Here is a 25,510-nt window from a genome sequence, read left to right as displayed (position 1 = left end):
GAGGCTCGGAGAGAGGAAGTGTCTTTAGACACTGCGCATGTCCAACTAGCGGGAGGGGCTCCGAGTGAACCAGGCTGGGTGGAGGGAGGAGGAAGAGAGAAGGTTCTTCGTGCAGCTGCGCAGCAGCTTCTTCAGTCCTTCGGCACCTCCTCCGCTTCCGCCTGCCCATCCCATTCAGCCATTGCGCCGGTTGGCGTACGCGCTGACGTCAGTGGCGTGCCCCTGCTCGGGAGCGGAGGAGACCCCGCGCAGTGCTGCCAACGCCCCGGCGGAGAAGCTGAGGTGAGTGCACGGGATACTGGGGCTTCTTTTGGGGGTAACTCCCCCCTTTCCCCTGACCCGACCCCTAATGCTTCTCTGCCTGCGGTGGGTCCGCGGCGCCAGCCGCTAGCGAGCGAAGGCGCTGGCAGGGGTCCGGGCGTTTTGGTGGCGGGGACAGGTCCTTCGGGGCGGATGGAGGTTGGGGGGGGAAAGAGCCGGGGCTCGAGGGGGTCTCCGCTCGGGCCGGGCTGTCACTGGTCGCGGTGGAAACAGGGGAAAGGGAAGCCGCTGAGGAAGAGGGGTCCCACCCGTTGGGGTTTCGGGCCGGGCTGCCGCCGCCGCCGCCGCCGAACGCCTACCCTCGCTCCGGCCGGGTTCCCACTTCCTGCTTCACCGCCCGCCGCGGACATCTTGCTACGCTGGGGGAGGGGAGCGGAACCACCGCTGCCGCCGCCGCCCCGGGAAAGCGGGGTCCGTCAGGGTTCCCGGGCCGGGGCCGGGGCGGCGACGCCCTTCCTGTCCCACCCCTATCCCTTGGATAGCCCCCGCGAGCCCCTCGTTCTGCAGCCCCCAATTGCTGGATCCCCTAGCCCACCATAGCTAAGGCGATCCGGACCTTCCACCCTCCCCACCCCCCCAGGTGCTGCACCTAGGCCGCGACCTCTTCCCTCCCCCCTCGGCGAAGCTCACCTGATCGCTTCCCTGGGTACTCGTTTTCTTTGTTCCTTTTATTATTTTTTTTAAAAGCCCTCTACAAATGCAGTGTGAAAGATTACGTCATTGCCGAGTGAAGGGGTGAGAGTTTTGACTCTGTACTCGGAGCCTCGTCGCGGCTCCCACCCGGTGATTGTGGGCGGCTTCCCTACCTCCCAAACTGCAGCCCAGCAATTCGCCCGTTGTTTCGGAGACGAGCCACCTTTGCCTCAGTTGTCTCAGTGCCTTTGGTAGAAGGTCGGCCCTGAGTCATTTTTACAGGTGAACTTGACCAAGCGAAGATTGCCTTTCCTCCCTCCTTCGAGTAGCCTTTAAAATAGCATTTGATCATCAGTCTAAGGTTTTTGGCCGTTTTTGCCGCGATCCGGGTCGGGGGGAGGGAAGGGTGAAACTTGAAACAGCTGATTTCACAGGGGCTTTGTTTACTTAGGTATGTAGTTACAAATAGCATTTTGGATTTTAAAAAATAATCGACTGTAAAAAAAAGCAGGAGTGATTTTTATTTTATTTATAAAAAGGTCTTACGACAGGTAGAAACTAATTACTAATCTTTTGAATAGAAAATGGAGTAATGGAGAAGTGTATGTACTTTCAAAACTTGACACTTGTATGTTGCATTAAGTATGGTCAACTCATGTTTGAACATGTAGTTTGAACTGGTTTTTCCTTTGTGTACCGAGGGGAGCTTAAAGGACTGAAGTCACAGGTTTTAGTTTTGATATGAAAGAGCTGACTATCCTTGAGTTGAGATTTTTCACGTGGTCTTGATATTTGGAAGAATTCAGGATATTCAGCTTGAAATTTTCTGGAAAACCTGTCCTTTAAAAAGAGTAGTGCCTTGTTTTAGAAATGTTAAAATGGGACTTTTTTTAAACCTGTTTATAAGAAACTAATACTTTGGTAAGAAACTTAGACTGCTTAATTAAATATGGCAGTAATCACAGTTTAGATTTTGTTGGTTTTTTGGTCGGAGACTGGACTCTGGTACTTGAGTATAAGTAGCAGCCTTCATTTGCAAAGTAATTAAAAAATTTTTTTCTAAAAGCCCAGAAAATAAACATTGAGAAGGGAGTGATGTAAAGAATTAGAATACTTAGTCTTGGAGTTAGGAAGGTCTAGGTTCAGATTATTCCATAGACATTTAATATCTGTCACACAGGGTAAGTTAATAACTCTATCTCAGTTTCTTCACCTGTAAAATGAAGAGTTTGGTGTTAAATGTCCTCTACGATCCTTTTTAGCTCTAAATTTTGAATTAATTACTACTTTGAAACAGCTGTAAATGCTACAGCTTTTCCACTAGTTATGCTGCCTGCTCTTCGGCTGAATTAACTCTTTTAGGTTAACTGATCATGAGGTTCTTTGTAGGAAATTGGGAAGGGGGTATCCAATTTTAGAACTAAAGTCAATCTGGAGAATTTAGGGGTAGCTAACATCAGACTAATATTTTTGAGGTTGTGGTAAAATCTTATCACAGTGAAGCTCAGTGCTTGGTAAAATTTAATCTTGATTTTAGTAGCTTGTTTTTCTTTAGTTGGAATATACTCCATGTTTGTATCCTATCCTAGTTAATTATTGAAGCTTCACTGTCTTTTTTTTTTTAATGATTGAAGAGATAAAAGAAATGAAATATGAATTTACTTTTTACATCCAGAGAATGTTAAGGATACGTCTTAGAAATTCAAAATAAACTATGTTGCCCACATAGTCATAAAATCCCTTGAATACATCATTCCTTGATGCTGTTTGTTTCTTTTGTTGTCTGCCTTGGGGTCCTTTCTCTTTTCTTCAAGAAAAAAATTTGTATTCAACTTTATAACTAGGAGGGTTTACTTTTCTAACTTTGTTAGAATTGCCAAGTATGCTCAGCTGTCTATGTTCAACTGAATTGTATTTCAAATTCATGGTTTAACCCCAATCTCCATTCTCACTTCCTAGCTTGACAATTTTATCCAAGCTTCTTTTGGCTAGTTCCTTTTAAAAATCTTCATTCTATTCTAGGTTTTCATGATACTGCTTTATCCTGGTTTATCTTGTATAATGGAAAGAATACTTATCTGGAATTGGGTTCCCTAGGTTCTTTTTGGGACTTGTCCTCTTAAGATTTGTCAACTTTGAGGGAGTCGTCTAGTCTTATTGAATTTTTCTTGTGTAAAACTAATTGCTACATGGATTTATGTAGTGATGTAGATTAAGCAAGGAATGTAACTTTGCTGCAAGCATATCGGGCCAAAAGGGTAGATAGGTCTGTTATTTGTGGATTTTTCTGTATTTTTTCTTTAATCTATGTTTCTTAAGTAACTCTAAAATTTGATTTTTTTTATGGTTCTTCCTTATCTATAGATTACCCTTCTCCACTATTGTTTCCTGCTTCTTGTCACCATCCATAGATTTTACCACAACCTCAAAAATATAGTGATATATTCTTATATATTCTTCTGGGCATAAATTATCTTCACTGCCTTATCTTCTCATTTAAAAATTAATAGCTTTTCAGTTCTGATCATAATTATCTCCTCAAGGTCGTTCCCTCTTTCCTCCCTGCCCTCACCTTAAAACCTAGAATCCAATTCCCAGGTATATGTTTAGACTCTTTTCATTACTTATTTTAAAAATTTCAGCTAAAATCTTTTATTACATCTTAACCTACTGGAGGACTTTAGTATCTATGTTGCTTTATTTTCTCTTCCCCTTTTCACCTTTTTTTAAAAATAGGATTATGACAGACTTTTTCAAGTAGAAAAATAAGTTGGTGCTCTTCATGGCTTCCAGATTTGACAATATAGATAAGGTAATTTCTAATATTTTAGGAATTCTCAGTGAAGTTAGTGACAAATATATTTCTATTGTGGCTAAAATATATGATAAAGATATGATTTCAGATCACCTATATTTACCAACTATTTTTATTAGATTTGAGTTCTGTGCAGTAAGGTTTGTTAGTAGAAAGGAAATCTAAAACTTTGAAAATAAGTTTTCTTACCAAAAAAAAAAAAGTAAATTCTTGTTAGGGATTAGAAATTTTTAAGGTGTATGGTATATAATAAAGAAGTGGATTGCTATAGTGAGTGCCATGAGTTCCAAGATCTACAGTAGTTTCTGACATTATTGGCTATAATGTTAGGTATTATGCCTCTCAAATCTAAAATTTGTATTGGTTAGCCTAGTAAATACATGGCTTAATGTTTTTGAGCAATTTTGGGTTATTTTGTGTTTCCTCAAGTTACTTATTTTGCTTTGTTCATCATATAGTTACAGGGAGTGATTCATTAGCATTTAAAGATAAGTTCTATAACACTGACAGATAATCGGCATTTGTAGGGGTGGTGCAAAGGGTTATGGTTGTAACAGGTCTGTTAATTAAGGCCAGTTTTTTTTTTTTTTTTTTTGGCCTCAATAGAGAGCAATTTCTGTGGAAGGAAGAGATGATCTTTACCTTGCTTTTGCTTCTGCCCCGAAAAGTTACTAAAACTTGTGTACTATGGCTACTGAAGAGAGATTTCTAATTTGGAATTACTTGGAAGAAGTGTATTGTTTTTTATGTTAAAAAGAGTGGGAAATAGTGCAAGAAGAAACAGACCTGACCTGGAAGTTATAGGTGATGAAATCCTTACATTTCCAATCTTTTATTCATCCCACTTAACTCAAATGAAATAACTACTAAAGGGTGGATTCTTCTAAAGTGTTTTTAGATCCGAATAATTGCTTTTCAGGTGTCCTGGATCTTAGCCTTCTTGGAATATTAACAGCAATAGTTTCAGTCCTTTTCAAACTTTGGAAAGGAATTCTAGACTAATATGATACAATGAATGGAAAGTGTGCTGGAGTTGGAGTCAGAGAACCTGGGCTTGAATCCTGTTTCTGTCACTCTGTGATCATGGGCGAGTCACAGAACTTCCTGTGGGCCCCAGTTTCCTCATCTGTAAAACAAGAGTAGAAGGGAAGTTGGACTAGTTGCACCTATCATAATTAAGCCTATGATTAGTCAACAACTTTAAAGTACTTGAGGATGCTTTCTTGGTTTCAAGTGTCTTCTAGTTCCTTTATTTGATACTTGTAACTTTGTCATTGCCCGTTGATCTTACACTTTTTGTATCCCAAATGCACATCTGACTTTTGCATCCCCACCTCCTTCTCCCTCTCCCCTGAATTCGTCACTGAGAGGTTTCTTTCCTGAATGCTTGCTGCTTTCTGGTATTAAATGTTTATTAGTTTCACTTGGATTATTTGAGGTAATGCATGTAAGGTGCTCCATGGAAATCTGCTAGCTCTACTAGTGGACAGGTCAGAAGACTGATCACATAGGAAGAGAACTTGTTTATATTCGTGTCCCCAGGTCATGTCTTTTTTGTATTCACATATCATATTGGACATATTTCCATTACATCCATTGTAATTCATTGGAAAGAACAGGAGAGTGATAAAATCTGTTCAAATTCTAGCATTCACTTTTACTATCCTGATGGCCTTCTTGAGCATCAGTTTGCTCATCTGTAAAATGAGAGGGTTTTTCTTTGAGGTTCCCTTCCAGCTTTATAGCTGACTCTTTTGGTCCTACTGTTAAGATTGAACAGACTGAATAACCAAGTTTGCATTTTGGCTTCTCCACGTAACAGTTGTTTTCAGATCTTGACTTTAAAGCCTTTTTTAAAGCTACACTGCTGGCTAATCTTTTTTTTTTTTTTTTTTCAGTTATTTTAAGCATGTCTTGCACTGGTTTTAGACACAAATTGCTTTCAAGGATCAGCCTATCTGTTTGTAGTGGCTTATCAACACTGGTAACTTGGTGAATCCTTGGGTTGTGGCTACCTCATGAAACAAAGAAAAAATGCACAAAAGGCTCCCTAATCCTTTGCTTTGGTATTGAGGGTCAGAGAGTAAAGGCTGCTAAAATAATTTTTTAATTGTCTATAAATAATATCTTATGAATTGGCATTATATCTAAGATCCTTGTTCAGTGACCCAAGAATAGACAAACTTATCAGAGAAGCTTAAGGAACCATCTATCTTAACTTTCTTGCCAAAAGACAAGTATATTGTCTCTTTGAATAAGGCGAATAAAGGAGTTGATTCTTTATCTACCATGCAGCAAAAGATAAGTTTCATGAGATGTTTTCTCATTTCTTACTAAAGTGTTCCTAATTAACCTTTCCAGAAAGAATAACCAAGGGACAGCTATAATGGTACAGTAGATGGATACATATACATATAATGGTGCAGCTTAGCTGGAAGGGAGGACCTGAGTTCAAATTGGGCCTCAGACACTTAAGTCACTTAACCCCAATTGCCTTGCAGAAAACGGGGGGGGGGGGGAAGGGGGAGAAGAGTAACCAAGATAACTGTTCATATGCTGCTCTGTCAGATGAGGAGAAAAAATTGTTGATCTTCCAAATGAAATAATCACATACATGGTCATCTTAATGCATAGTTAGAGGGAGGACTTTGAAAAATATTTTAGAAGCTAGGGTTCAGAAATAAGAAAGGAGGCAAATGATTTATGTAATACAGAAGAAGCCTCAGGCCTTCTTCATTGCAAACCAGGTCCTTTTTCGTTTATGAAAAATTGAGGATTCCCTTCCTCCAAAAAAGTCTTGTTTATGTGGATATAGCTACAAACTGTGTTAGAAATAATAATAGCTAGTCATAGCACTTTCATAACAATTTAAGGTTTGCTTTAGGTTAAGCTATATCAATTAGTAAAGACTCCCTCAATCCCTTTTTTAAATTTGTATACTAAAACCTTTTATATGGTAACTCATTTGAAATTAAAACCTCTTGGTATGAGGAAATACTTTGATCTTTGACCTTGAGACCCCTTTGAAAGTGTCTTTTGGATTCTTTAGATGTGTAGAGAACTCCAGATGAACAAACTTATTCAACATGTAAAGATCAACTTCTTAATCACGACTTAGTTTTAGAGTTGGGGAGGGGGATAGGAAGGGGAGCTTAATTGAGATTGCAGAATGTAACAGCCAGTAAGAGTTATCTGAGGGAGTTGAATCCAAATTTTGATAGTTCTCTCCACTCTTAACTTGCTATCTATATACTGCTTTATATCCTGCACATCTGAAGAAGAAAATATGGAGGTGATGGACATGGGGAACAACAAATAACATCACCAAAAAAATAAATTACTTTGCAGTAATTTACAGTAGTTGTCTATATCCTCTTATCCATTTCCCCTTTTTCCCAGATTGTTTTAATAAGTCAATTTGGAATTGCCTCAATTGCATTTCATGTATTTTTCTTCATTTTTCTTCTGTTTTTCAATAGTGAATAGTGTTTTTTTACTCTGCCCAACTTGTGTGGGCTCAGCACAGATGGTTCTGAAATGATTCTTACATCAACCAGTTATTTCCTGTCTATTAAGTGATTATCAGTTGCCAGAAAGAAACCCAAAGAACCTAGTCTCAGCCAGTAAATGATTGTCTGGAGAAGTATGGCAGCCAAGGGCAACACCAGTTTAGAATAAAAATTGTTTTAAAATTCTTATGTTGGAATGTTTTTTTGGTATCTCTGTAATAGCAAAAAGGTTTCTAGAAAGTGTAGTGAGATTAAATACAGTCCCAACAAACTTCATAGAAAACACCATCTGCATCCAGAAGGAGAACTGGGGAGATTGAATGTAAATCAACACATGCTATGTTCACTTTTTTTTTCTATTGTTTTTTTCCTTCTGTCGTGGTTTTTCTCTTTTGTTCTGACTTTTCTCTCCCAAAGAAATGGTGTATTTAAAAAGTTAACATACATGTAAAAAAAAAAATTTAACAAAAAAAATTTAGGTTAGTTAAGCTATAAGGCTTTTAATGAAAAAACTGGAAAAAATTTTGAATACAAAAAAAGTGGAGCAAAGAATTATAAAGATTTGTCTCACATTTGATAGTCAATGGATCTACCACATTTGAATTCAATAGTTCTTGATGTATAGCATGAACAAATGAAAATGATGTTAAACCACAGAAAAATGTAAGAACAGTTAAAATAAACACAGATGAGATCACAAAAAAAGTGACTAAGAAATTATCAATTTCTTAGCCTTTGTACTTATTTTTACCATTTCTTTGATTCCCCCCCCCCCCCCCCCCATAGAGTCAGGAAGATCTTACTTGAAGTTTTGCTCTTATTTTGATCTTCATTGAGTCAGTAGCTGTGATCCAAGTGACCCTCGAAGACTGTCAACATTGCTGAACAGTTATAATTGCATGAGATGCATAAGGATAAAGCTTTCCTGGCAAGACCCTTAAACGAATGAAATCACAAGGGGGGGGGGGGAATTGTGTACCAAAGGCATCCTTGAAGGTAGGAAAACAGAATAGTTGAGCTTACAGAGTTGTGTATGTAATCCTCAAGAGATGTAACTTTTATTTTTAATTAATGCTTAAATTTTTGTAATGATTAATTTATGTTTTTTTTTTATTAAAAGCAAAGGCATAAAATGAAAGCTGCTTATCAAAGATAATTTATCAATCAGTTTTCATGGAGGACAACTCATTGGAGAGCTCAAGTGGCTTCTCTTTTAATGAATTTCTTTTGAATATTTTAATTGAGTAATTGCATCAAGGTTAGAACATGTTAGTCTCTTAAGTGAGATCCATAAACAAAAGAGCTCAGTAGTTATAAGCATAGGGGGAAAAACCTAAGTGGTTATTGTCCATCTGATTTTTAAGGACAGAATTGGTTTTGCAGCATCATCTATGCTGGATAATCACCTGAGAGTGATTTCGGCTGAAAAAGAATGGAAGGATAAGTGTCTGCCTGCCACACCACAACTGTTTTGGAATAATCTAAATTGCAAATAAAGGTGAAGGAATAAGGAAAGCAGCATTTTGGCTGTATTTGTTAATGACTTTGCTGTGAGCACATTACTTGAAAAAGAGTTAGGCTGACCTTGTAGCCAGTACAGTCTTATATGTGTGTACATTAGTACAATTGAGATTAAAAGGTGACGAGAAAACCTATAAGCCGGTTGAGTTGACTCTCAGTGAAGGTTTTTTGGATGGCACAGGGTATATGGAAAGTGTTAATCCATAGTTTCTGTGGTTTATGGTGTTGGTTTTTGTTATGATCTTAAAGCATTTCTCAGTTTACCTCATTTCATTGTGTTACAGAATTTTTGCTCTTAAGTGTTAGTTTCTTCACTCATCTAACCCTAGGAATGTAAAGCCTATTAGAAATGGTAAAGCAACAAATCATTTTAGTGTTGTCCTACTTCTCCTATTAACCTTCCCCCAAATCTGGTTCATAGATCAGGAAGCCTACGTGTTTCAAGTGTTGAAACTCCCTATTACTTTCAACCCCCCCCCCAAAAAAAAAAAAAAAAAAACCAACCTATTCCAGTATTGTTAGATAGTAGAATTTTTCTTGTGGGTAAAAGCTGTTGAAAAGGATTAAAAACTGATAAGCAGAGTGCTAAAAGCATCTGTCCATCTTCTCCCCCAAACAAAACACCTTATATTGTTCTGCTTTAAGAGTCCCCAAGGTCCCCACATGGATCCACCTGAGTCAGTTAACCCAGATGCACCATAACTACAACTTTTGCTTGTAGTCCACGCTAGTGTTTTGGGAATGTGGGATTAATTTAAATCTTCCCCAGTTCCACAGTGACTCACCAGACTCCTTAAAGCCTTATTGGTAATCTCGGTCTGTTTTTAATGTTATGTTTTTGTGTTAAAACGATTGTTTTGCAATTGAAAAGTGTCAAAAAGTCAGAGCTCTGGTTGGTACAGCTTGCTAGTGGTGGGATCTTGTGGAATCTTAAGTTAAAATGCTTCCATAATTTGGTTTCAAAATTTGAGTGTTTGCCAGATTTAAACAAAGATTGCTCTTTCTTAAGTTACCTTCTTAAAAGAAAGGAGAAGGTGGCTTTTCACATTTTTCTGGGAGGAGAGGAATGGGGGGAGGGGGACCCTTCTGGTCATTATAACTATAGAGCATTCTTTTAATACTATTGTCATTATTTATCATTTATCTAGTTTAATTTACTGAATTTTGCATCATTTCATACAAATCTTCTTGACTTTGAATTTTTCATAGTCATATATACCACATATATGTCATCATTCATATACCACAATTTATCTTTTCATCATTTGATATCTATTTGGTTTCCAGTTCTTTGCTATTATAAATATTTTGGTATCCATGAGTCCTTTTTATCTTCTACCTCTTAGGTTATATTCCTAACAGTGGGTATCTGCATGAGATTGACATTTTCTTAAGTCTTTGTCATTTCATTGGTTAAGTAAGAGTGACAACAAAAGAGGGTGGTTTTTTCCCCTGAGGCAATTGGGGTTAAGTGACTTGCCCAGGGTCACACAGCTAGGAAGTGTTGAGTGGCTGAATTCAGACTTGAACTTGGGTCCTCCTGACTTCAGGAGTCTACTGCGCCACCTAGCTGCTCTGAGAAAAGTTTTTTTTTTTTAAATGCCTATGCTTTAATATAATCATCAATATGTACATTTTCTTGGAGAACGGAATTTTGTACCTTTTAGAAATGAGAGGAAATAGACTTGTGATTTCATGGATCTGGGAGATTGTGGTTTGCCCAGGATCACATAGCTAGTGTGTATCAGAAACAGAACTTGAACCCTAAGGTCTTTTAGGCTCCATAGCTAGCTAGAACTATATCTAATATTCAATAAGGTGCCTTGTATCTCGTAAGAACTTTTTATTTCTGTCAGGACAACTCCATTTTTCTAGGAGGCTAGCTAAATTAGGCAATGTTTACCTCTTAACAACTTTTAACAATCTCTTAACTATTATTTCTTTCTTTCATGGTTCATCTGTATCATGGACATGGTGATTTAACGTTTATTCCCATAACTTGTCTCATTTCCAGTTTACCTTGTAGTCAGTTAGCATTAAGCATTTATAAGGTGCCAGGTACTGTTCTGAGTGCTGAGAATACTAAGATACTCGACTTCCTGCTGTCAAGAAATTTACAGTTATGGGAGAGACAACACAGAAAAAAAATTAGGTTATGCATGAATGAAGTTGATGGGATATAAATTTGAAATTGTCAACAGGAAAAATGGTACTACATAAGGTTAGGAAAGATTTCTGGATAGAAAGTGGAATTTTAGCTGGAATTGGAAAGAAGCAGTCAGAAGATAGAGCCAAAGTGGGAGAGAATCCAAATCAAGGGAGATGGTCAGTGAAAAAGACTGGATTCAGGAGACGATGGAGGGCAACGGGATGTCATGTTCAAGGAAGAGCATGAAGGCACTGTAATGTGAGGGAGAGAGATATAGAATGACTTGAAAAGATGTGAAAGAATTGTAAATATCAAACAGAATTTTCTTTTTTGATCCTGAAGTTCATAGGGAACCTCTGAATTGTATTTAATTTATGACCATGATCAGGAAAGTTATTTTCACTTTTTAGAGAATGGAGTGATGTGGGAAGAGACTTGTACTACTAGGAAGACAAAAAGTTATTGAAGTAGTTGAGGATGTGAGGTGATGAGTTGCACTAGAGTGGTAGCAATGTTAGAAGCAAAAAGGAGGTGTTTGTTTACAAGAGTAGTTAGAAGGTAAAATTGGCAGACTTTGGTAACAAATTGGATATGGGGAAAGTGAAAGTGAAGAGTTGAGGGGGGAAATTGCTTAGATTAGAACTAGTCTGTTCAGTAAATGAAGTGCCCAGCCTGGAGTCAGGAAGAAAGGCGCTCTTCCTGAGTTCAAATTTGATTGCAGACACTTAATTAGCTGTGTGGAAAGTCATTGGGCAAGTCACTTAATTTAATTCTTTGTGTCATTTTCCTCATCTGTAAAATAAGCTGGAGAGGGAAATGGCAACTACTCCAGTGCTTTTGCCAAGAAAATTCCAAATGGGTGTCTGAAGAATTATATTCACAGCTACCAACTTAGATTGATCCGGGATGTTGTCCTCAGTATGGTGTTCTCACAGTAATATGGAAATTCAGAAATGGGGACATATTGAGTTTAAGATGTCCAATAGGCAGTAGATGTGATTCTAGTCCTATACAGTCTAGAGGTTTGGAATTGAGAATCACCAAAATAGGGATGATAATTATTACATTCATAGAAGCTGATGAACTCAAAGGAAGTGTAGTTTAAGGGAGAAGAAAAGATAACTACTACCAGGTTAATCTTCCAAACTATTGCTTTGGTCATTCTTCTGTATAAGCCTTTATTCCCTAATCTACCTTACTATATATTTCCAACCACTGCTGGGGACTCATCCATGTGCTACATTTAGGCTATTCTCAAGTTTCCCTTTGCAATCAATAAGCATTTTTGGACTTGAAGGAGAGTGAGGAATTGGAGATGACTGAAGTTGTAACTGAGTAATTGGAAGGATAATGGTGCCTTTCTTTCTTTCTTTTTTTTTTTTATAACAGTTTTTTATTTACAACTTATATGCATGGGTAATTTTACAGCATTGACAATTGCCGTACCTTTTGTTCCAATTTTTCCCCTCCTTCCCTCCACCCCCTCCCCTAGATGCAGGATGATCAATTCATATTAAATATGTTAAAGTATAAACATAAGTATACATGTCCAAAATGTTACTTTGCTGTACAAAAAGAATCGGACTCTGAAATAGTGTATAATTAGCCCGTGAAGGAAATCCAAAATGTAGGCGGACAAAAATATAGGGATTGGGAATTCAATGTAATGGTTCTTAGTCATCTCCCAAAGTTCTTTCGCTGGGTGTAGCTGGTTCTGTTCATTACTCTCCATTGGAATGAATTTGGTTCATCTCATTGCTGAAGATGGCCAGGTCCATCAGAATTGATCATCATGTAGTATTGTTGTTGAAGTATATAATGATCTCCTGGTCTTGCTCATTTCACTCAGCATCAGTTCATGTAAGTCTCTCCAGGCTTTTCTGAAATCATCCTGTTGGTCAGATAATGGTGCCTTTCTGATAGTAATTGGAAAATTTTGGAAGAAGTATGAGTTTTGAGAAAGGGATGATTCAGTTTTGGACAGGTTGAATTTGAAACATATAAAAAGTTCAGTTTGAAATGTTCTCTGTGTATCCTTTACCTTAAATACTAACTGTTCACCATTCTCTAGATGCCAGGTTAATGGATCCCTCTTTTATCTGCTTAATAAGACTATAAATTTTTAGGGCCAAATTAATATTTTGCACAGTTATAGTTCTGAACAAGTAAGTCCTTAATAAATATTCTGCTAATCTTCTTTGTGCTTTACTTCTGCTAAAAGAGCAGAAATAGTTTATTGTCAACTTGTAGACTTTTAATTTTGTTCTTGAGTAGTAAAAATTTAATTCAATCTTTATATATATATATCCTTGTCCAATTCCATTCCCTTGATGACCAGCTATACTACTTCAAAGTACAGGAGTAATTCAAAATTTTTGTTGAATTTTGTAATGGGAAGGGAATGTGCATTTATTTTTTTATATTTATATAATGCCTACTTATGTGCCAGGTACTGTGCTGAGTGCTGTATAGATAATGTTATTTGAGTTAAAGAACAGAAAATTAGCTTCCCAGAGCCTGCCTCTGCTAATAGTGTCAAATATTTTGACACCAAATATGGTACAAATTATTGGTTGAATTAAAAAATTTAGAATATTCCTTGTTTCCCCATTGCTGCGTCCTACTATGAAACTCCACTACCACTCGAATAATCTCTTTTCCTTTGAAGTTCATTCAATACATATATACAACCTTATTTAAATTCTGGTAACTTGTCTAAGAGTCTCTAGGCAGTCACTTCCTTTCTTTTTTCTTTAAGTTCAATGCCTGTCTCACAGTCTTTCCTTCTCGACTTCTGCCTTTCATACTAGCATAGATATTAATTCTTCCTCAGTCACCCTTACCTCCCAGTTGCTCATTTTGCCCCATTTCCCATCATCTGTTCCTCCATCTCCCTTCAACTACAGAGATGATCATACTCTTCATCTTGATCATCATTCACAAATGTCCCATTTCTATGTTCATTAATTCTGAAAATTCCTTTATCTGATGATAATTGTAGGAAGGAAACTTCTGCCTTGTAGACCCAAACCTTGTTCTTTGTCTTCATCTTTGATCATCAATCCCTTGACCCCATACTTTTTTCCCAGGTCATTAACCTATATTGGATTACTGGGTACATTCTCCTTTCTTCCCCATCTTATCCTCTGAAAAATCCAGTTCAGTTCTGCCCTATTATCTTGAATTCTTCATACTCTCATCCCTAGGGTTAATCTTACCCTGCCAGACCTTCCCCTTGATCATTCCAACTGTGCTAGTTTTTCTTTCTACTCATATGGAGTGGAAAATAATCATGAAACTGCCGTCCTGATTCACTATACATGGGTTACTTGATCCTGGGTCTTCATTGTATATTCACTCTACATTGTAGCTTTTACAAACCTTTCATCCCCCTTCAGCCTCCCATCTCTCTCCTCTTTTTATGTCCTCAGCTGAAGGTGTTTCGTTATTTCACTGAAAAAATTGAGACAATTTGTGGAGAGCTCCCTCTTTTCCCCTCCTCATTTCATATCATCCAGGTGGCTTCTACCACTACATTTGGCTCCATCTCACATAAAGAAGTGGTCCTTTATTCTTATTAAAGCAAATCTTTCATGATTCCATTCCTTCTCTACCAAAAGACTGTCTTCCCTCTAATAATTCTCTCCTATCTCAGAAAGTGCTCATTGGATCCACTTTTGATCTGTCTTCCTTCTATAGCTATTGTATCTGTCTTCCCTTTTGAGGTTATACTCCTTAAGAAGGCTATCCATAATAGGCACCTGTACTTCCTTTCCTCCTCCTCCTTACTTGTCTTCTCAACATGATTAAACCAAAACTGTTCTCTCCAAAGTTATCATTGATCCCTTAATTGCCAAAATTAATGTCCTTTTCTTAGTTCTCATTCTGCTTCACCTCTCTGTACTTTTGACACCGTCATTTATTTTTCTGTAGGTTTTCAGGACATTGCTGGCTCCCAAATTTTCTTCCTATTACATTTCTGGATTGTCTTAGGTTTTGTCAGCTAAATATACGTCTGCACCAGGGTTTGATCCTGGCAAGACTTTCTTTTCCTTTGCTGATTTTTTACCTAGTTTTTTTTTTTTTTTTAACCTAGTTATCTAATCAGTTTCTGTAGATGTGGCTATCATCTCTAGGCTAATTGTCAGATCTACTTATATAGTTCTAACCTCACTGTTGACCTTTGATCTCGCATCTCCAGAATATCTCAAACCAGGGGTCTTAAACTTGGCATGTCCACATTTGAAATCCTAAGCTTCCCCTCAAATTCACCCCTCTTAACTTCCCTATAAAGACACTATCATCCTTCCAGCCACCCTGGCTTACAATAAATCAATGCTTGTCAGGTTTACTTTTGTAAAAAATTAGATCCCTTTTGTGGAAACAAAAAATATGCGTATATTTTATCATCTCAAAGTTAGGTCTAGAACTAATATTTTAAATATAAAGCATTTAAACATGTTATATATTATGGGAGCACAGAGTTTTAGACCTACAAAAGGACTCTAGAAATCATCCATCCTTTTATAGAAAAGGAACAAAATAAAATCTTCAAGGTTCTTCAAAGGATCTTCAAAGGTAGTAAATGACTTGCAAAGTAACACAGGAAAATGAGTGGTAGAGGAGAGTCACTCAGGTCTTTTGACTTCAGATCCATTTTGTTTTCCATTATACTCTGCTTTAAATAGTCATGATATATGCATCATGGGCGCCTGGGGAAATATTAATGTCAAAATGGTTCCCCACTGTCATGTAGCATAAATTTTAGCAACATAACTGACAATCAGGCATTTTAATAAATACTTATTGTGTGCAGCACCTCATCTCAAGGAGTTTATATAAAAAGGGAAAACAATGTATAAAAAGTAGGTACGTATAAGATCAGTACACAATAGATGGAATGAAATCTGAGCAGGGTAGGAAATAACAGTTGGAGAGATGAGGAAAGACTGCTGAAAATGGGATTTGTGTTGTCTTGAAGAAAGCAGGGAAACTAAAGTGGAGATGATTGAGAAATGCCTGTTTGATTTAACAATTTGTGACTTTGGAGAAGACAGTTTTATTTGAAGGTTAAAATCCAAGAGCCAGATTGCAGAGGGAATCAGTTTAGTGTAGATAGCTTTCTCAGAGTTCTGTCACAGAGGAGAAGAAAGAAAGAGGACATTAATGTAGCTAGAAGGATTGTTGCATTTAGTGTGAGCTTTTTAAGCATTGGGAAGACATGGATGTGTGTCTGTAGGCCCTAGGGAAAGAGCCAGTAGATACTGAGAGACTGAATGTGACAATGGAGTGTAATTGTGAGGGCATTTTTGTTGCAGAAGTCTGGAGATGGAGGTGGGGGTGGGGGAATAGAATCAGGAAGTTATTGGTGAAATATTAATGCAAGGTGAAGATCTATCTCTTCATCTTAGTTATGAGCAAAGAAGGAATAGTGAAAAACTGCCAAGGTCCATTGTGAGATGAGTGGAGGAAAAGAGGGATATCTGCAAATGTCCTTAATTTTATTGGTGAAGTCAAGAACTCAGAAGATGATTGAATTATATGGTTATTATAGGTTGTCATGAAGTCAGAGAAGGAAGTCATTGGTTGATAGTTAGAAAAACTTGGAGGCAGTCTTTAAAGGAAGATGATTGGGTAGAATTTGAAAGTGTTAAGCCATTTAAGGAAAATTTCGGGGATGAGTAAAGAACAGAGAAATTATATGGGAACCAAAAATGTACTGAGTGACCGACATACCTAAGCTCAAAGCATTTGACTAAATGGGTATTTGGAAATTGCTGAGAAGATGGGGGAACTTTGACAGCCTGTTTCTCTGCTGCCACAATTTCTGATGGTGACAGCTCCCAAGAATTAAAGATTGCACCAAACCATCTGCCAGTTCCATCTGGAGATGAAATATAGTCCCTGTTTTGCAGCTAAAGATCTGAGGGGGTTGTTTGCAGCTACAGGTGTGAGAAGGATATTTTTGTTTTTCATTTAGGGATTATTTTTGATTTCCATGCCCTTGCCCTTATTGGTTAGGAACATGGGAAAGGAGATACTCCTTGTAAGGGGATCAGAGTACAAATTTGAACCATGGGTTTATGAATTTAAAAATAGAGATGTAACAAAGATCTAAGTCTAGATCCAAGATAATTTGTCGAAAAACTGAAATTCATTTATTATTACTGTTTGATTTATATATACATATATACATGCATGCATGCATAATGTAGGTGATAAACTTAATTCAATTAAAAATGTTGAGATCTTTTGTTTTTAACTTCACCTAATTTCCTAATGTTGTAGGAGAAATGAATTAATTTAACAAACACTTTTTAAGTGCTTACATGTGCAAAATACTATTTGGATACAAAAACAGTTTTGGGCAGAAAATTCCACAGTCCATGTTTAGGCCAAATATCTGAAGATATTTTGTACTGGGCAACATTTGAAAGTACCTCTATAACATCAAGCTTTAAGTGTCCTTATTTGTTTAGAAATTTAGTCAAACACAATAACATTTTGTCATTGAATTTTCCTAATGTTCACTTTATTGGTGTACAAGAATTGTTTCACTTGTCATTAAAAGGCTTTCTAACGATGGAGGTACTGAATCCTATTTTTTTGTCCTTTTTGAAAATGACATTGGTACCTAATGCTGAAATACAGTATTGGAATCATACTGCCTTTATGTAGAATTTAAGAATTATAAAGTGCTTCCAGTTTCTCAATTGATTTCGTTATAGAAAAAGCCTTAGATACTAATCAAATCCTTGTAATCTTGAGTTGAAAAGGAAAAAGGTTAATTTCCTTTTTCTGGGTCAAAGTTTCTTAATTTGTTAAGGGGGTAGGGTGGAACATTGGACAGAGAATTCAGGACTTGGAATCAGAAAGACCTAAATTTGAATTCATACTCTGTATGATCCTGAACATCTTAATTTATCCATATAGCCATTTTAATCATTTATAAAGTGAGGATTATAGTAGAGCCTATATCTCAAGAGTTATTGTGAGGAGAAAATAAGACTGTGTAAAGTGCTTTGCAAACTTTAATGTGCTATAAATGTTTCATTTTATTAATAAAAACAAGGCAGTTTGGTTATTGATCTCTAACATTTCCTTCCAAAGCAAGTATGAGTATCTTGCTTTTCATGTTGAAAATTGTATTGTGAAGTAAGTAAATTATAGGCATAGGGACAGGGAGTGTGATTTCAATGGTATAGGGAATACTAAGAAAACTCTCCTGGTAATGCCATTTGGAACATTTTCTGAAATGTATAGTCCAGAATAATTGCCCCAAAACATCAGAGATAAAATACTAATTTGTCCCCAACTAGTGTGTGAGGCGGGACTTGAAACCATGTATTCTTTGCTCCTAGTGACTGCCAGCCCCCTTATTTACTGAAGTTAATGAATAATAGAAGAGGAACTGGCTGCAAGCTGGTTCTTTCTGTTTCAGTTGGGTGCTTTGGGGGAGAATAGTACATGATCTTTCATTTATAATTCTGAAATTAGTGACTAAAAAGCTTTCAGTCTTTCAAAAGACAAAATGTTCTTGGGAAAAATGAAAAAATAACAAACCCAAACCAAAATCATTGTCCAGTCTTCCTCTTCCCTCTCAAATTAGGAGCCATTTGTTAACTTTTGTTTGGCTTTTGTCCTTATGTTTTCAGCTGATAACTTTTTGTGAGGGGCTTCTCTGTAATACAGTAGATCAGTCAGAGTTAATGAAAGAGATAGTTGGGGGCAGGTTACCTCTGTGATCATTGCAGTCATATCTTAAAATTTGCTTGAGGGGTTGGGAATTGTCCACTGCTCTCAGAATCCAATTTATTAGACTTTAGCATTGAAATCTATTTCTTGAATTTTGCTTTTATGATGACTATAACAATTCTACAAAGTCTAGCTTTCCATCAGATTAATAGAAGGAAAACAGTGAAGAGGGATTTTTTGATAGCTCTGGTCTACAAACCAAACCTTGAGGATTGATTTTAAAAAGAAAAAAGTTTTTAATACTATTATTTGGGTTTAGTGCCAGTCATTTCTCAGTTACCTTTCATCTCATGTTACATAGAAATCAGATTCTAGATTTACTGCTTGCTACTCACATTACTTTGGACAACAAAGATAATTTTGAGCTTCAATTTTCTCATCTTTGAAGTGAAAGGACATTATTAATGACTCCTGAGGCTGTTTATAGTATTAAATCTGATTTCAACACTCCTCCTCCTCCTTCCATATCTATGAAAAACAAAATTAACCCATGGATTGGAGCTGTTATCCAGAATTACTGATCAGTAGTACTACTATGCTATATATATACTCAACTATTTCTTTTCCAAGTGGGAGGGTGTTGTCTCTTCCAGATTAATTTTGCAATTGGAAAGGATTAGAGCTTTTTTTCCTTAGGCAGCAACATTTTTGTCATTTAGCTGACTTTTTTTTACAAATTAACAAATTGTGAGGCACTTATGGTAAGGAAATAATAATAGCTTTCATAAAAATGCACATATTTTCTCATCCTGCTTTGCTTTGAGGGGTAGTCAAGTATTTGTTCATTGATTTAATGATTGTTTTCTTCCTGTAAAGAAATAGAGGGTGCTACTTTTTCTTGGGTGATTTCTAAAGATAAGTACCCTGTGCAGCCATAGAAATGTCTGTACTTAGTAATACTTATTAACTTACTTAAGCTATTACTACAGTGGATTTTGGACAGTTGTAATACTTTGATTCCTCTTACTCTCTAGAACAGGGGTTCAGGGTTCTTAACCTGGGGTTCCTGAAGCTTCTCATTTTAATTATAAGTTTTATATTTTATCATATTTCAAAATTTTTTGAGAAGTCCATAGGCTGCCTGCCTCAGATGTGGAGATCTTGAGAAGGTGGAGAAAGGGTGAAATGGTCAATGACAAAAAATGAAGAACCCCTGCGGTGTTTTGCTAGTTTTTGCTATTCTTGAATTAGGGAAGCATGTAATAAAACTAGTTCCAAAAAGGTCCTTGTTGCCATTATTATCCAGTTCAAATATTCTCTTCTAATCCACTTCTTTTTACCACTGTGAAATAAGTTAGCACAAGGGAAATTTTTTGGGGGAATTTGATTTTTTAATTATTGCGCTAGCTAGAGATGGAAAGTAATGTAAGTAAGCAATTTGATAATTGATGAGAAAATGAAGAAATGATTAATTTTATGAAATTTATTTGGAGTTATTGAAATTTTATTAAGATATTCTATTTTTCACTAAGGAAAACAATTTTTAAAAAATTCATCTAATTTGGCAATTTTCAAAGTGGAAACTGTCCTTATTAGTAAAATCAGTCAAGGTTTTATAAAAACCAGCTTCCTGTGGCTTTCAGAAATAAGATAGTCTTATCTAAGAAATATTGATATTAGGGGAAGCACACCTCTAGTAAGTCTGCAACTGACTTTGAAAAAATGTTCAAAAATTACTTTCTATTTACTGTGTAGTGTGATAGAAAATAAAGTTCAAAATAGACTTCCATATTTCTGGCTGTAAATGAGATAGTCTAGAACTGTTGAGAGGTTTTTGCCTCGTATGGAGTTCAGTGGCTGACTCACCTTTTCAAAATGTTCAGATTCTTTTCTTTTCAGTATTTTAATTGCTTGCTTTTGTTTTTCCTTTAAACTAAAAACTAATGGTTGGTTTGGGAGACCAAGGTTGAGTAAGGTAGAAGGGAACTTAAGTTTGCTGATTTTGTGCTAGTTGAATTTCAGGGTAGTATTCTGGTATGGATGAAAACAAATGGTTACCCCAAGGCAAAATATATATACTATATAGAATGTATGTTTGTGTGTATGTGTATCTTATATATGTCTTTAATACATACTTGCATAATAAATTATAATTTTATTTTAAGTGACTATGTGTTTGAAGAAAAGTGTTTTGAATGTGATACTTGTATATTGTAAAAAGCCAATTGTTAATGCCTGGGATAAGAGAGTTCCTTCATATTTAGGTCAGTCATGTCAGTTGAATTTATAGGAAGATTGGATTATAACTTAGGACAATTTTGGCTCAGACAGAGCCTGCTTCATGGAAGTATGTTGTCTGGAGAAAAATGAGTTTGAGGAACTAATTTTTTTTTTTTTACCTTAATGTAATGCTACTAATTTAAAAAAAAACAAACACATTTTTTAATACTACAAAATTTTCTCTCTTATCCCCAAGGGCAAGAAATATAGTATCCATTATCCATATGAAGTCATGTAAAATATTTTCTCAATTACATGTTTTCCAGAAAATAAATTAAAAAAAAAAACACGTTTCAGTTGGCACTCGAGTCCATTGTTATCTGTCTGTATGTGGAGAACATTTTATATTATGAATCCTTTAGAGTTGTGTTGTTTTATTGTATTGATCAGAGTTCCTAAGATTTTCACAGTTGATTATCTTTATGATAGTGCTGTTTATGTGGAGATTGTTGTCCTAGTTCTGCTCATTTCATATCAGTTCAGATAGTCTTTCTGAAATCGCCCCTTCATTTCTTAAAGTATAATATTGTTGAGGTCTAGATTTGGGATACCTAAATGAAATTAGGATTTACTTGAGGTCTAGTGGCAGGTTTGGGGTACAGGGAATCAAACAGCATCAAACAGCTCCCCTGCAACCCCCTTTGATTCAGCGCAAAGATACGGGAATAAATGAGATTTAGTAGCAGCGTGAGTCCCCAATAAAGGCTTTTATTGGCCCGAGAGCTAGATTGATAAAAGAGGTTTATTATTGGGTTTGGAAGTAAGGAGATAGGTGAAGGTAGAGAAAAGGAAGGCACCAGACAGAAGGTCTAATGGACAGAGGGTCCTCATATGGCTAGCATGTTTGGGACTTCTGCAAAGAGGGGGTTCCCAGTGTGGCCCTTTTATAATAGGAGATTTAGCTAGAGGGGCTTTTTGGGTGTAGCCCCAAAGTTGACTCAGATCCGGGTGGGGCTGGGACAGGTCTGGATCTTCTATTGGAATACAAAGAGACCAGGATTTGTGAGTTAAAGGGTAATTATATTAACTAGGAGGGGGTGGGAATCTAGAAAGGAATCTTTCCCACATCAATAATATTCCATCACATTAATATAACATAATTTGTTTAGCCATTCCTCATTTGATGGACAAATTCTTCATTTTCCAGCTTTTTATCACCACCAAAAGAGCTGCTGTTAGTACCTTTGAATATATGGGTCCTTTTCCTTTTTCTTTGATCGATGTAGCATATTCCTGGGTCAAAGGGTATGCATAGTTTTATAGCCCTTTGGGTTTAGTTCCAAATTGTTCTCTAGAAAAGTTGAACCAATTCATAATTCCACCAACAAGGATTAGTGTATCTGTTTTCATACAGCTTCTGCAGCATTTGTCATTTTCCTTTTCTGTCATCTTAAGACAATCTGATGGGTGTGGATTCTTTGGATAATAGAGCTAGAAGGAGAGACAGACAAGACAGGGGGGATAGAGTTAGAGAGTTGCCCTAGGCTGGAGAGCTACAGGTTGAACTCAAGTCCTGCTATTTTTAATTCTTTGGTTTGCCCTACATTGCCTTTCTCAGTATACTGGCTGACCTAGAAAATATTTCTTTTGACACTTGAATAATAGAATATTTATTTGTGAAATAAGGATTTTTAAATTTTAAGTCTTTTTTTTTTTTTTAAAGAATCAGTTTCCCATTCATTCATTAATTTCTTTATAACATAGTAAATGCTTTATATTTGTAACATACAATGGGAGAGCTCAGAGAAGGTTTTTTCCATCTTTCTAAAGGTGAAATTAAAATTATCTTGGCAGGGGCATAGCCACATGAAAGAAACCTAGAGAATACAACAAATTAATTTGGACATAATAAGTAATTTAATTGATTTTTTTTTTTTTATCAATAAACATCTTAAGTTTCTCCATCTTAAAAAAAACAAAAAACCCTGCAATGTGGCCTTATGAGGCAGTTGATTAGACTTGCCAGCTCCTTGGGGATTGGTACTATCTTTTGCCTTTTTTACCTCTCACCCTTAACAGTGCCTGGCATGTAGTAGATGCTTAATGTTAATTGATGGATTAGTTGAGGTATAGGTTAGCATTCCAGGTCATTGGGGACAGCCAGTAATCCAGCTGTCACTGAATAGGGGAGGCTATGTGGAAGCAGGCAAAGTGTAAGAAATTTGAAAAGGGAAACAGGGTCAGGTTGTGAAAGGCTTTAAAAGCCAAACAGGATTTTCCACTTATTCTTGAAAGCAATCGGGAACTACTGGAATTTATCAAGTGAGAAAACATATGCAAAATGCTTTGTAAATCTTAAAGTGTTTTTTATAAATGCTATGATGAAGAGGAGGAGGAGGTGACACAGTCAACTTTGACACTTTTTCTTGGAGTAAAATCCATTCTAAAAAGACCGGCAAAATAAGAACATACCCACAGCCACCCACACCCATCTAAAGCTGGAAATTCTGCACTCAATGGATATAAATGGGGAAAGCATCTTAATTCAGCTTTATTGATGGGAAGTCAGATTTTTTGTGAATCTTTTAGTTTAATAGAAACATATTCATGACCATTGCTGTCACAAAGTAAAACCACATCAAAATCATTGCTTGTCTCAAGCGCCAGGAGGGAAGTAATGTATTAGGAGAGTAGGGATCGCCAATTTCATAATTTTGTCAGTGACCACTAGAATCAGTGCTATTTCATACTTCAAGTTGGCAGACCCATCACATTGCAAATGAATTAATGAACATATGGCACTTGATTCTTGGAGAGGGAATACTGAACTATTTGTGTTAAATATTTTAACATCACTTCATAGTAAGATGGCTATTAGTAAGATAGTTTCATTTTTCTTGCTACTGATATGACAGATTTTCGATAGGAAATATAACAGGATATATAATATATTGGCGTAGTTCCCTCCCAGGTTTCTATAACTGGTTTTAAACACATTGCAAAATTTGTTAATTTTGTTTTGACCTTTCCTTTTAAGTATTTATTATCTTCAGACTCATTCAACTCATTCAGACTCAAAAATAAGTGGTTGTAAAACTACTGCAGGGGGAAAGGGAGACTAAATTTTCACATATAACTGATTGGAGTCTTAGCTGGTGGTATACCTTTAGAGATCTTTTCTCTTTTATGAATCTTTTCTCTCTTTTTAAAAAAATTCCATGAATTGCTTTCCTCATAACAGTTCTATAAAATAGGTGAAACAAATATTCACTTGTGTGGGTCAGAAACCATTAATAAAACAACTGGATAGATCTCTAGAAGCAAAGCAAAGTTTATTTACGTTCTCGCGAGAATCGGGCGTCGCACCATCGAGCAGACAGTCGAAGGGAGGAAGCACTGTAGGGGGTAGGGTCGGCGCTTTTATCCCTAACGCAAATTCCCCCTCCCGCCACTGACCCTCATCCTTATTGGCTGAGGATCTTACATTCTAAACGCGGGAACTACCCAAGAAATTGAACTTGGCCAACAAGTACATAGTTGCCCATATTTGGCTGAAATAGGGAGGATAACAAGAAGGGGATTTAAGTATGCCCTTGACCTTAAAGTCCTTCAGGCCTACTCAAACTTTGAAATAGATGAAGCCTTACTCGATTTTCACAACTGTCTTGAAAGATCTCATTTTATCTCATTCACACTTTTTACAGATGAGGAAATAGAAGCCAAGAAAAAATTAATAACTTTCCAGGGTCACTTACAGAGAATGTATGCCAAGACTCTTAAGTCAAGATCCTCTGGCTCCAAGACCAGTCAGTGCTCTTTCCACTTTATCACATTGCCTCTGAAAAATTGGCATTTAATTCTTGGCTTTTTTTCTTAGCTATGCCTTATAATAAGAAAAAAAGAAGAAGAAAGTTTAGCAAATCAATCACTCAAAATAGTTTAATTTATTTATACTCATTGTTCCCTTCCACATCCTCACCCATTTGTATAACGAGAGGAAGGAGATGAATCTTCTCATATCTCTTCTTTAGATACAAACTTTGGGCTCTATGTCTAGTGGATTTTGGTTCGAAGAGTTTGGACATTTTAATCACTTTCAATGATTCCTGATACCTTTTAGAATGGTGGGAAAGCTCGCCTATTCCACATGGTTTAAAAATTAGGTAGAATGAGCTGCTAGATCTAAAAACTGTTTAATTTTAGGGGTAAGATTGTATATCAATCACAGAATTTTAGAGTTGAGAGATTTTAGAGGTCTTGTCCCACCTTTGAGAAGGTTTCATGTAACACAATTTACAGGAATGATAAGTGATAATGGTCATTTAGCTTCTTGAAGACTCCAAATGAAGGAGAATCTTCTGAGTCAGTTATTTTCATTCTGGATAGCTCTAAGTCTGTTCCTTTTCCTACATGATAATAATCAATGTTGAAGAAAGCTATTGTCTTTCTTTCTTTCCTTCCCTTTTCTAGACTAATCATCCTTAATTCAGACTTCAACAAACCTCTCTTCATATTCAGCACATCACAAATTTTGGGTCATGGTTTTGAAATATTTCTAACACAATTCAAAATTCTGCCTCAAGATGTTTACGAGTTTTGTGACTCTGAGCAAATCACTTAATTTCTATTTCATTTTCCTCTTATGCC

At 36.6% G+C, this 25,510-nt stretch overlaps 1 protein-coding gene across 2 annotated transcripts in view; it reads left to right on the top strand.

The window, feature by feature from the left end:
• The first annotated feature begins 225 nt into the window (after window positions 1-225).
• CDC42 (cell division cycle 42) overlaps window positions 226-25,510 on the top strand; it is a 44,393-nt gene continuing 19,108 nt past the window's right edge. The window contains exon 1 of one of the 2 annotated variants that reach the window (XM_051988302.1): window positions 226-282. The gene's annotated coding sequence lies outside the window, so the exon portion shown is untranslated. The remainder of the gene's footprint in view (window positions 283-25,510) is intronic. The other variant, XM_051988301.1, reaches the window with a different exon arrangement.

The sequence above is a fragment of the Antechinus flavipes genome, chromosome 3 (assembly GCF_016432865.1).
Source record: "Antechinus flavipes isolate AdamAnt ecotype Samford, QLD, Australia chromosome 3, AdamAnt_v2, whole genome shotgun sequence".
Taxonomy (NCBI): Eukaryota; Metazoa; Chordata; class Mammalia; order Dasyuromorphia; family Dasyuridae; genus Antechinus; species Antechinus flavipes.
The sequence above is the reverse complement of the archived record's forward strand: the minus strand, read 5'-3'. Positions and strand labels throughout refer to the sequence as shown.